Here is a 12,623-nt window from a genome sequence, read left to right on the forward strand (position 1 = left end):
CGAGGTGGCCCGTTTAATTATTGCGAGCGAAGTCGTGCATCGGATGGTGATACCTAGGATGTGGAGTCCCAGTGTTTCTCTCCTCTAAGCGGCCGCGTGTGTTGTGCGTCGGCCAGCGGAGCGGCGCGGCGGGGGAAGGCCAGTGTCGCGGACTCGAACCACGGACTCCCGCTTGCCAGTCTTCGGCTGTCAGGTCTTCATCCCAGCTCACAGGTGACTACTGATGTGAGGCCGTCTCCTTCGCGTCCTCACGAGTCACCCGGGTACGTAAAGATCAGACTTCTAATACCTTTTAACTTCTGTCTTCTGGCGCCGAGGCTGCTGCTTGCTGTTCCATTACAGCGGCGGACTTGATGCGTCTGTACATGATGTAGTCTCTTCTTGCATGACGGTCTTCAGCACCGAAACTGGCTTAAAACAACTGCTACGCTTCTTCACTTCTTCGTCTCTCGTCTCGTCTCTCGTCCCCGTCTCTCGTCTCCGTCTCCGTCTCCGTCTTCGTCTTCGTCTTCGTCTCCCGGGCCCACTGCGTCTCGCGTATTTATTCACTTCAGTTTACTGGAGGTGAACGACTTCACGGTCATTGCCTCTTCTGTCACGTTGAAAAGCTTCTCGAAGAATCTTCTTAACGTCGGTCATTGGCTCTTGGGATGTAGGCGAGGGCCTTTGCTCACATGTGACAACTGAGAAACACGTGAGCCGGTCATTGCCTCTTCTGTCACGTTGAAAAGCTTCTCGAAGAATCTTCTTAACGTCGGTCATTGGCTCCTGGGATGTAGGCGAGGGCCTTTGCTCACATGCGACAACTGAGAAACACGTGAGCCGGTCGGGCGATGACCTGACGGCTGAATCGACAGTGCCCGCTTATGTGGAATTTGCTGACTTCACGGTCATTGTCTCTTCTGTTCTGCTGTTTTGCCCGCTGTTTGCCAGTATGTAACTCTCTAAACTAAACCAAGTTTTTCATTTATATTCTAATTTCTACTTTACTTTGATTTCACTAATTTTTTACTTAAGTACCACTCAACAGTACCGTGTTGAAACTTATCTCCATTCCCACATTTCCAAATACTATGTCCTCATTGAAAGTAGCAACAGCATCATAAATACTAAAATGAAGTGTATCTGTTCCAATAAATACAGTCTTGGGGATTCTTGACCATATAATACTATTTAGACTTTCATGGGGGTTTTCAATTCTTCCATGAAAACACTTTTTCAGCAGTTCGGGTGCTGCTAAGTCTCTCAAAATATGTTTTATCACCTCCATTACTGCATCAGGCAGACCTTGTTTATGAGTATACACTTCACCAGTTAGCTATCCCTTGTTGTAATTACACCAACTGTTCTCATCTTTGGGACACAGGTAATCATGGGGACTTTCATTGGTGGAAAAAGTATGGTAAAAAGAACCCAAAAAGCCTTCTTCATTACACTGACACTGTGTGTTTTGTTCAATAGCCATTCCATAATTGTTCTGTATTTTGTCAATCACTGTCACTAAGTTTTTGCTTTTTGTACGAAGCTTTCAATCACCGAAGTCTTTATCCCATTCGTCTCTGTACAAATCCAATTCACTCAATTTCTGCACTACAGCATAATCACCTTAGGGCTTCAGTTCTTGACTATGTTCGAAAATTTCAGAATCACTGTCACCAAGGTGATTCACATGTCGCACCTTACCACACGCAACATAACGTTGAAATATACTAGCAACACCAGCCACTTCTATTGCCCCACTACTGCCACTATTGTTAGCTATCAAATTATTTTCATGTGTACATTTATTTTTTTTGTGGACACCTATAATATTTAGATATTACTGCTACACTTAAAACTTTACCTGTATACATGATGATGACATATACTACACCATGAAGAGATGTGTGTCCCTGTTTATGCCAAGTACCATCGCATGCTGGAGTCAAGTCTCTTTTTAGCACTGTTTTCTGTTACTATCTATTCCACAGATTTCTTCATAGATTCTCTACAGAAGTCTTCTACTTTAGACCTTATAAATCTATTATAGTTTTAAATTTTTTTGGAGGATATGAAGGATTCATCAAGCTACAGAAAACTGCACTAGAAGTACCACCCTTATCAGTTGTACGCAAGGCATAAACAAATCTAACGTTGTCTTCATAGACTTTGGTACCATTTTTTCATTTGGAGTTACTGCAACACTGTCCCATAGGTGGTCATGTATGAGCACTTACCACACTTCAGTCCCATTTCATTGGCAAGTCCTACCTGATTTTTATAGAGAATTCCAGACCGACTTCACTACATTGAATAACTCTTAGACTGTTTGCAAAAATTCCTCTCGGCCACCAGCGGCCGGCAGTTGCGCATCATGCAGCCTATTGCTCACAGTTTGAGTCATAACATGACGACCTGTGGCTGTACGAAAAGAATAATTATTCAACATGGTGGCGTTGCTGTCAGGGTTCCTCCGAGCCATAATCCGTAGGGAGCGGTCATCCACTGCAGTAGTAGCCCTTGGGTGGCCTGAGGCATGTCATCGACAGTTCCTGTCTCTCTATATCTCCTCCATGTCCAAATAACATCGCTTTGGTTCACTCTGTGGCACCTGGACACTTCCCTTCTTAAGAGCCCTTCATGGCAGAAAGTAACAACGTGAACGTAATCGAACCGCGGTATTGACCGTATAGACATGGCTGAACTACAGACAACACGAGCTGTGTACCTCCTTCCTGGTGGAATTACTGAAACTGATCGACTGTCGGACCCCCTCCGTGTAATAGGCTCTGCTCATGCATGGTTGTTTACATCTTTGGGAGAGTTTATTGAATTCTCTGAACAGTCAAAGGGACTGTGTCTGTGATACAACATCCACAGTCAATCTCCATGTTGGGGAGTTCTGGGAGCTGGGGTGATCCAAGACTTTCTTTTTTATGTGTGTATCTTTATTCACATCCGATTCGCCCATAAAACATTCATACTTTTCACTAACTGAACCAAGCTTCCTCTGAGAAGTATTTTCTTTCTCACTTTCATTGCAATGAACAGGTGTAGAAGCAAGTTTAGGTTCACACACTTGGTTCTCGTCTTTATTTTTTACGGTAATAACACCTGCCTTTGGGTTTTCAACATGTCTCCTTTTCTTAAAAGCCTTCACAGGATTTCTAGTCCCTTTGCATTTACCCATAATTATCCTTCAATGAAACAAAGACATCAAAAAAATTGTTCAAATGGCTCTGAGCTCTATGGGACTTAACTGCTGTGGTCATCAGTCCCCTAGACCTTAGAACTACTTAAACCTAACTAACCTAAGGACATCACACACATCCATGCCCGAAGCAGGATTCGAACCTGCGACCGTAGCGGTCACGCGGTTCCAGACTGTAGCGCCTAGAACCGCACGGCCACACCGACCGGCAAGAGAGACTTCAATGAACAGAATTCACAACGAATATTTTCAGGATTACAAAAGAGTAAATAAACATGAAACACACGACAATCAAGCGAACGATATACAGAGTGGAGAAAAATTGTGTCACTAAATTTTAACCCTGGATAGCTCATGTTAGTAGGAAGCAAAATTATTTATGTTGTGTAGGTCGACAAGGCACAATTTTTAAACTACGGAAACTTGACGCCATGCGTTCCTATTAGCCGCGGAATTGCCCTGTTTCCGGATGCTCCGGACAACTCGTGACCGCGAATGCTTTGCCTGCTGTATATCACGATGTATGCAAGGCGGCCCGCATGCTTGGTGGTAGCGCGCCAGCATTCTACTCTGGGGGCCTGGGGGAGAATCCGCCGGGGTCCCGACACATCCATTGTAGTTTCATGATAAGACGTGCCGGGAACGAACCCATCAACAGCTGTTAGTTCGTGCACAGAAAGTCTTTTACATATTGTGTCGCCCCTGAAAAGGACCTTTTTTGTAGCTCGGACATTGTTTACTTAATTCAGGTTCTCGAAATGGCGACACACTCACGTGACACAAGCTTCGTAACGTCAAACGGTGTTTTGCCGAACTCTTTCCACGAGTTCTGGCATTTCTCAGGCGTGACTGGAGGTATGGTGAATGCGATCCATTAATTTCTCTTCGTTTCTAGGTGGATCGCGTCCGGGTGAGTAAACTAGAACCTTGAAGAATCCCCACAGGAAATAGTCCGGTGGCATGAGGTCTGGTGATCGCGGGGGCCATGTCCTACGAGCATCTCTGCCGATTACCCGGCGGTCAAAGAGTTCATTTAAATATCCACTCGTAGTACAACTGTTATTCGCGGGCACTCCGTCATGCTGCAACCACATGCGTAGCTGTGAGTCCAGGTGAACATCTTCCAGCAGGCCGGATGGAGTTTCTTGCGAAAATTGAAGGTAATTTGACCCAGTAAGTCGAGGAGGTAGACGGACCAGCCCAGTCACATAGTCACCCACAATTCTTGGCCGAATGTTAAGCGAAAATCGTTCCTGGTGTCCATGGACGTACGTGACGTGAGGATTTCCCCTTGCCCGCTGATGAACTTTCCGAGTGTTGTAAAGGTGACCCCGATGGAAGGTGCACTCATCGCTAAACAACACAATGACGGGGAAATCGGGATCTCGGGCAACACGTCGCAGACACCACCGGCAAAACCTTTGCTTGTGTTCATAGTCCGCCACAGGATTTGGATCTCGGACAGGGTGGAAACTAAATGGATGCTGGCCGTCATCCCTTAAAATCTCCCAGACTAACCGATGAGTGACCACCATGTCGTGTCTAACTGCTCGATTACTTGTCGTAGGTGCTTGCTCGAAGCACTCGAGAATAATCTCTTCAAATGCAGCATCACGTCGTGTTCGAGGTCTTCCAACATCACCATGATATCCCGCTAACGAGCCTGTTTCGCCAAATAACAGGTGAATTGCTGTAAATGTTTGCAGGTGTAGGTGGCGTCATGCTGGGTACCGTTCCTCATACAACGTCGAGCTTCATGGGCATTACCGACGGCTAGTCCATAGAAAGACCAGATCTCGTTGTTCTTCAAACGAATACTGTTCCGCCATGCTTACTGTATGACTAAATCGCTGGTGACGTGTGTGTGCTCCTAAGCAAAGCTTACGTGTGAATGCCTCTGATGTGAGGTGGAGACAAACAGCAATACCTATTCGACAAGAGTGCGTGTCACATTGGGGCAGTGACGGAGCGAGGTACGTTAGTATGTGTGAATCGAACACCATAGTGCTGCCTGTCAACCTGCGAACGGCAACAGAACAATCCCATTGCCAATGGGAGAGCGTGGCGCAAAGTTTCCGTAGCCTAAAAACGGTGCGTTCTCGACCTACACGACATTAGTAATTTTGGTTCCTTCTGCCATCAGCTATCCAGGGTTAGAATTTCGTGACACAATTTTTCTCCATCCAGTATATCAAACTATCGCAGGTTAGCCATAAAACTTACTTTTTTAACACTTATTTTCTCTCCCATCACTAAATGTCCATGATGAGCATACATGAGTACAACATTTGACAGCAGTTTAACAGGACCACAGTGGTTCACGCCTATGGAGAACACATTTCAAAAATGTTTAAAAAATCGTTGTAGTCTTCAGAACTACATAAATTACATATCAATTGAAAGGGGACAGTATGTAGATTTTTAAAATGCAGAAAAGCAAAAATTGAACATTTCACGATTTTGAACCTTTCCGGATCCGCTTAAAGTAATTTATAAGTCTTGTTCTCATATCTGCAATGCCTTGTTCTTTTTACGGTAGCAGTTTATATTCTTCCTTCATGGTAGTTGTTTTTACCAAATACTCCAGTCTGCATTGTTTGACTTCATTCTCTTTCATTTCCAGTTTTCCTTCACGTACACATAGCTCATTTACTGTACTTAAATATGTAATTTCTTGAATAACTGTTCAGTACACTTCTTACTATGCTTAAGACTTGCAGAATACCATTATTTGTGGGAAGCAGTGCTGATATGGCAATGTCTATATTTGATAGTGTTATGGAGATCAGTGCCCTGGATTAAGAAAAAATATTTTCTCCTGGTTTCGTATAATACTTGTGTCGTCTTTGTTACAATCTGAGTTAACAATTTATGTGTAGTTTACAGGTACATAGTCAAAACTATAGGCGAAAACAACTTAGTTTAATCTTTTATTAGGCTTCAAAGTCTAGAAGTTTTACTTTTACAATAGTCAACTGTCTTATTGCCTCATTCGACACCCTGCAGAACATTGTAAAACACAAAATTGCAAATGTTCTGTAAGATGTCCGACAGTTTACACCACATAGAACAAAGACATATATTGTTATCAGTATCTCTTTCACTGACTGCAGAACCCACTAACTTAACTAGGAATCATATTAATGATTGCCTGTCGGTTAGCGTTCGTGGCACAGTGGCAGGGACGAACAACGGTACATTCCTGGGAGGTCTATGTTACCCGCATTGTATGTACAGATGGATAAACGGTCCTTCCCACTAAATGCTTGGATGACGTGTTTCATTGGCTCTTGAGATTTCTCAGAAGAAGTTCTTCAAAGCGTCTCGCAGCTTTCTCTTCGGGCAAGGGCTCCAAAATGATGTATTCCTGGACTCGACCATAACATAGAAAAACATGACAGGGGATTGGTCAGTTAGGATTTCGAGAAACGTGGGCATGGAGCAGTAACCTAACTAACCTAAGGACGTCACACACATCAATGCACCAAGCAGGATTCGAACCTGAGACCGTAGCAGCAGGGCGATTCCGGACTGAAGCGCCTAGAACCGCTCGACCACGCGCCCGGCAATTTTGGTAATGTAAATAAATGACGTCGTAAATGGTAGGAGTACTGGTAGTATTGATTGCATTGGTATGGAAAAAAACATAAATGAATATGTGAGAGAGGGACTGTTTTTTGTTTGTTTCTTTGTTGCTTCTGCACATATTTAGAACCGCACATCATTCAGTGTTAGTCCATTTTGTATTTTCTATCCTTACAAAATATAAATTGCACTTCCTGCTCGATAAATCAATGACGAAACGAAATGAAAAAAGGCAGTGGGAAGGTAGTTGAAAATCTAGAAAACCGAATTTCAGCTATCGAAGGTAATGAAGGAATACGTGCTGTTAACTTCGCCATTGATCTGCCCATTGTATAGGAAATACTGAGGGTAGTCTACAAGGGGTTGGATTGTTTGGGGGGAAGAGACCAAACAGCGAGGTCATCGGTCTCATCGGATTAGGGAAGGAAGTCGGCCGTGCCCTTTCAGAGGAACGATCCCGGCATTTGCCTGGAGCGATTTAGGGAAATCACGGAAAACCTAAATCAGGATGGCCGGACGCGGGATTGAACCGTCGTCCTCCCGAATGCGAGTCCAGTCTGCTAACCACTGCGCCACCTAGCTCGGTTGTCAACAAGGGACAAAATGAAATGTTACTCAATGCCTGTCAGATAGCATCGAGACATGAGCATGTCTTAAACCTACGTGATGGTGAAGTATGCAAGGTAACAAACCAAACTGTAGATCTTCCAGTTGCTGTTGAACAATTATATGCCCTTGACAGGAATAATTATGACGGGACTCGTCTGGTAGATATAGCAGAAACAGAAGAGATGGAGTCTCTGCTTTGTATTAAGGTAAATCAGGTGAAATTAATAGGAGACACCACCAAGCTTTCAATAAATTCCATAAATTAGCCGTACTTGGTGAGGAATTGTGGGACCCGCAGGGAGTAGTGTAAATGACAAGGGCGCTACAAACTGATCGACTGATGAATTTGAAGACGAAGAAAACAGGGGACATTTCCTGACAATTCAAAGGTATAGTCAGTATGTTTAGTGATCGATTCAAGGGATCGTTTCCATTAACATGGAGTTCGTCATTACAGATGAACTTCATGGGTGTGCATCTGAGAAGTGAAGTAGCGACGCGGATGCTCATACTCATACAAGATTGTAAATCATACACAGGGTTTCGAACATCATTCTTGGCCGAATAGAAGTCGAGAAGCACCCAGGGTTAAGTCATATCTCACATCCTGATGACTGACGCATATCATGATGCCAGACACCGGAATTCGCTGCTTTATTTAAATGATATGGTGAAGCGAAACCAGTATCTCGATAGGCATATGACCTTCCAGAATTAATCAGAGCCTGTTAGACCAAGTTACCTCAGAGGCTGAAAAGAGAAACCATGATTGCTGGCAGGAATGTAAGAGATAATCGAGGTTTTCAATCTGTGTAACAAGAATTAGGCTAGGATCGTAACGCAGTACTGTGCTCACCATTACTTCTCAGATGCACACCCATGAAGTTCATCCGTAATGACGAACTCCATGTTAATGGAAACGATCTTTTGAATCTTGGTGTGGTGTCATAAGCGAGTGACTGCGTTTGAGATCGCTCTCTAAGTTTTCATATATTCTTATGTTTCAGATACATATTTTAACGGTTTTTGTGATAATATTTACTATATAAGTGACGTATTAGTGGTTTCTTCATTCACCTCTGCCTTTCTTGTGTTGTGACCTGATATTTGTGAGTGTTTCGTATCGAGCAACTTAACCTCTTGCCTGTGTTTACATTCCGCGCTGACCAGTTGTAGCTGTAGCGGTGCATCGAAAGCTAAGTACTAATTAATTGTTTCTGTATAGTGGTTTATTTAGGAACTTTAGTTCAACCGGTGTTCTTGGTGTTTTCTGGTGAAATAATTTCAGAAGAACCTGTTGGGAACTGTTTTCAGCTTCGTTACTGAGTCATTAGACGTTTGATTCTCTTTCTGTATTAGTCTTTTGTTATATTCACATTTGTTGTTTATTAATACTGTTAATAACAGTAGTTACTTCCCTTGCAGAGTAAGTTTGTGATTATTGTAGTCAGGTTTTTAACATCTTCTTATTGTAGTAGCGGAACTTAGAAAAAATAAAATTTTACCATTAGTGATAAGTGTGGGCTTTGCCCTAGGTTCGTGAGTAGTGGATTGCGGTGTATGACTTGTTCGAAGTATTTTCACTGGGGGGAATGCAGTGGGGAAGCCAGTGGGCATTCTGGTGAGATCCTCTCCTGGAACTGCAGGTTATGAACCAAGAGTAAGTTGATAGAGGAGCAGGATCGTAAGATCTGTGCCCTTCAGGTGCAGTTGAAAAACGCACAGGAGGAGCTAGATAGGATGAGGAGGGAGAACGGGGTTGGGGAATGGGAGCTGGCTGTTGGCAAGAGATCTGCTAGGAGAAGAAGATTTTCAGATAGTTTTACTATTGGTGTTTACAATAGATATGACCAGCTGTCAGAGTCTAGTGGAGAGGAGTCTCTAGTAGTTGTAGGTGTAGGAAGTATGCAGCAGACCTCAGTAGTTACTGTGCCTAGAACAGTTGCAAAGTCGAAGAAGAAGAAGAAGGTTCTGCTGTTAGGTAGTTCTCATGGCAGAGGTGTAGGCCAGCAGTTGCAGGAAGTGCTGGGGAGTGAGTACCAGGTCCCCAGCATTGTGAAGCCTAATGCAGGGTTGGCTCAGGTGACTGTTAACATAGGGGGGTTATGTAGGGATTTTACTAAAGAGGATCAGGTAGTGATTGTGGGTGGGGCTGGTAATAGTATTGATAGGGATGGGGAGTATAACATAAGATAGCCACTCAGACTGGCAACACGAATGTGCACTTCGTGGAACTGTTTCAGCGTCACGATCGGCCTCATCTTAATACAGCCGTCAGGCGTAATAACATGAGACTTGGGGGTGCGCTGATGACAGAAAGCATGGGTCACATTTCAATGGTGTCGGTGGAGTCTATCAGCAGGACGGGTTTCACTAGACATGGCATGCACCTCAACAGGTATGGGAAGGGGAGGTTGACAAAGCTTACAGGTGACAGCGTAGGTGGGGTTGGTGGGATCACTCATGGGAAAATTCCTGCAATAGTGGGTGTTAGAGCTGCACCTTTTTTAGATTGAAGTCAGCTGATAGGTATTCCTGCTTAAGGGAAGTCTCTCTAACAAGGGAATCACTTTTGACAAAGCTTAGGTATCCGAGTAATGAGGGCATTAGTATATTTCATCAAAATATACAAGGTATTAGAGATAAAGTTAGTGAACTGCTTATAGATGTTGATTCTGAAATTATTGGTATATCTGAACACTTCTTAAATAAGGAGATAATTCAGAGGCTTCCTTTACCAGGATACAGGTTGGCTGGCAGCTTTTCGAGGAGCTCTTTGCGGTGTCGGGGAGTAGCCACGTATGTGAAAAACGGCATCCCATTTGAGTCAATTGATGTTTCAAAGTACTGCACTGAAAAGATGTTTGAATGTTGTGCAGGTGTGGTTAAATTTAACTGAGCTAAACTTCTAACTGTTGTTATTTATAGATCCCCAGACTCCGATTTCACAACATTTTTGCTAAAGCTAGAGGAGGTTCTTGGTTCACTTTATAGGAAATACAAAAAGTTAGTTATATGTGGTGACTTCAACATTATTGTATAAGTGATTGTGCAAGGAAGAGGATGCTGGTAGACATCTTTAATTCATATAATCTTATGCAAACCGTATTCTTTCCAACGAGAGTCCAAGGTAACAGTAGAGCAACCATAGACAACATTTTTGTTCATTGCTCATTACTAGAAGGGCATTCTGTTAGCAAAAAGGTGAATGGCCTTTCAGATCATGATGCACAAATTTTAACTCTAAAAGATTTTTGTGCTGCAACACGTGTTAAATATAGTCATCAGCTGTTTAGGAAAGCTGATCCAGTTGCTGTAGAGACCTTCGTAAACCTTATAAAGGAACAAGAGTGGCAAGATGTTTATAGCGCTGATACAGTAGACGATAAATATAATGCTTTTCTCAAGACTCTTCTCATGCTCTTTGAAGGTTGCTTTCCGTTAGAACGTTTAAAACAGGGTACTAGCACAAACAGGCAGCCTGAGTGGCTGGCTAGAGGGATAAGAATATCTTGTAGAACAAAGTGGCAATTATATCAAAACGTTAGAAACAGTCAAATTCTAAATGCAGCAGCCCATTAAAAACAGCATTGTAAGGTGCTTAAAAATGTTATTAGGAAGGCAAAAAGTATGTGGTATGCAGATAGAATAGCTAAGTCTCAGGATAAAATTAAAACCATATGGTCAGTCGTAAAGGAAGTTGCTGGTCTGCAGAGACAGGTCGAGGATATAGAATCAGTGCGTAGTGGGAATTTCCGTGTTACTGATAAGTCGCATATATGTACAGTATTTAATAATCACTTTCTGAATATAGCAGGTGAACTAAATAGAAACCTAGTCCCAACAGGGAATCATATAGCGCTCTTAGAAAAAAGTGTTCTGAGACTGTTACCTGAAATGCTCCTCCATGATCCTGACAAGAGGGAGATTGAGTTAATAATTAAATCACTAAAGACCAAGAACTCTCATGGATATGACGGGGTATCTAGCAGTTTACTGAAGTATTGTTCTATGTATGTTAGCCCAGTTCTCAGCCATATCTGTAACTTTTCCTTTAGGAGTGGTCGGTTTCCTGACAGATTAAAGCACTCGGTAGTGAAGCCATTTTATAAAAAGGGAGACATTGATAATGTTGACAATTTTAGACCTATTTCTATGCCATCGGTGTTTGCTAAAGTTATCGAGAAGGTTGTATATACAAGGTTACTGGAGCATTTAAATTCACATAATTTGCTGTCAAATGTTCAGTTTGGTTTTAGAAATGGTTTAACAACTGAAAATGCTATATTCTCTTTTCTCTGTGAAGCTTTGGACGGATTAAATAAAAGGTTGCGAACGCTAGGTGTTTTCTTTGATTTAACGAAGGCTTTTGACTGTGTTGACCACAAAATATTACTGCAGAAGTTGGACCATTATGGAGTAAGGGGAATAGCTTACAATTGGTTCGCCTCTTTCTTTAAGAACAGAAAGCTGAGGGTAATTCTCCTCAATATTGAGAGTGGTAGTGATGTTCAGTCCCAATGGGGCACTGTTAAGTGGGGCATTCCACAAGGGTCGGTGCTGGGGCTACTGCTGTTTCTTATTTATGTAAATGATATGCCTTCTAGTATTACAGGTGATTCAAAAATATATCTGTTTGCTCATGACACCAGCTTGATAGTGAAGGATCTTGTGTGTAATATTGAAACAGTAACAAATAATGTAGTTCATGAAATAAGTTCGTGGCTTGTGGAAAATAATTTGATGCTAAATCACGGTAAGACTCAGGTTTTACAGTTCCTAACTCACAATTCAACAAGAACCGATATTTTGATCAGACAGAATAGGCATATTATAAGTGAGATGGAACAGTTTAAGTTCCTAGGCGTTCGGATAGATAGTAAGCTGTTGTGGAAAGCCCATGTCCAGGATCTTGTTCAGAAGCTAAATGCTGCTTTATTTACCATTAGAACAGTATCTGAAATAAGTGACACTTCAGTACGAAAAGTAGTCTACATCGCATATTTTCATACGCTTATGTCGTATGGTATTATTTTTTGGGGTAATTCTTCTGATTCAAAAAGGGTATTTTTGGCTCAAAAACGGGCTGTTCGAGCTATATGTAGTGTAAGTTCGAGAACCTCTTGTCGACCCCTATTAAAAAATCTAGGAGTTCTGACATTGCCCTCACAGTATATACTTTCTTTAATGTCATTTGTTGTTAGCAATATTAGCCTATTCCCAAGAGTTAGCAGCTTTC

This window comes from Schistocerca piceifrons, chromosome X, assembly GCF_021461385.2.
Source record: "Schistocerca piceifrons isolate TAMUIC-IGC-003096 chromosome X, iqSchPice1.1, whole genome shotgun sequence".
Lineage (NCBI taxonomy): Eukaryota > Metazoa > Arthropoda > Insecta > Orthoptera > Acrididae > Schistocerca > Schistocerca piceifrons.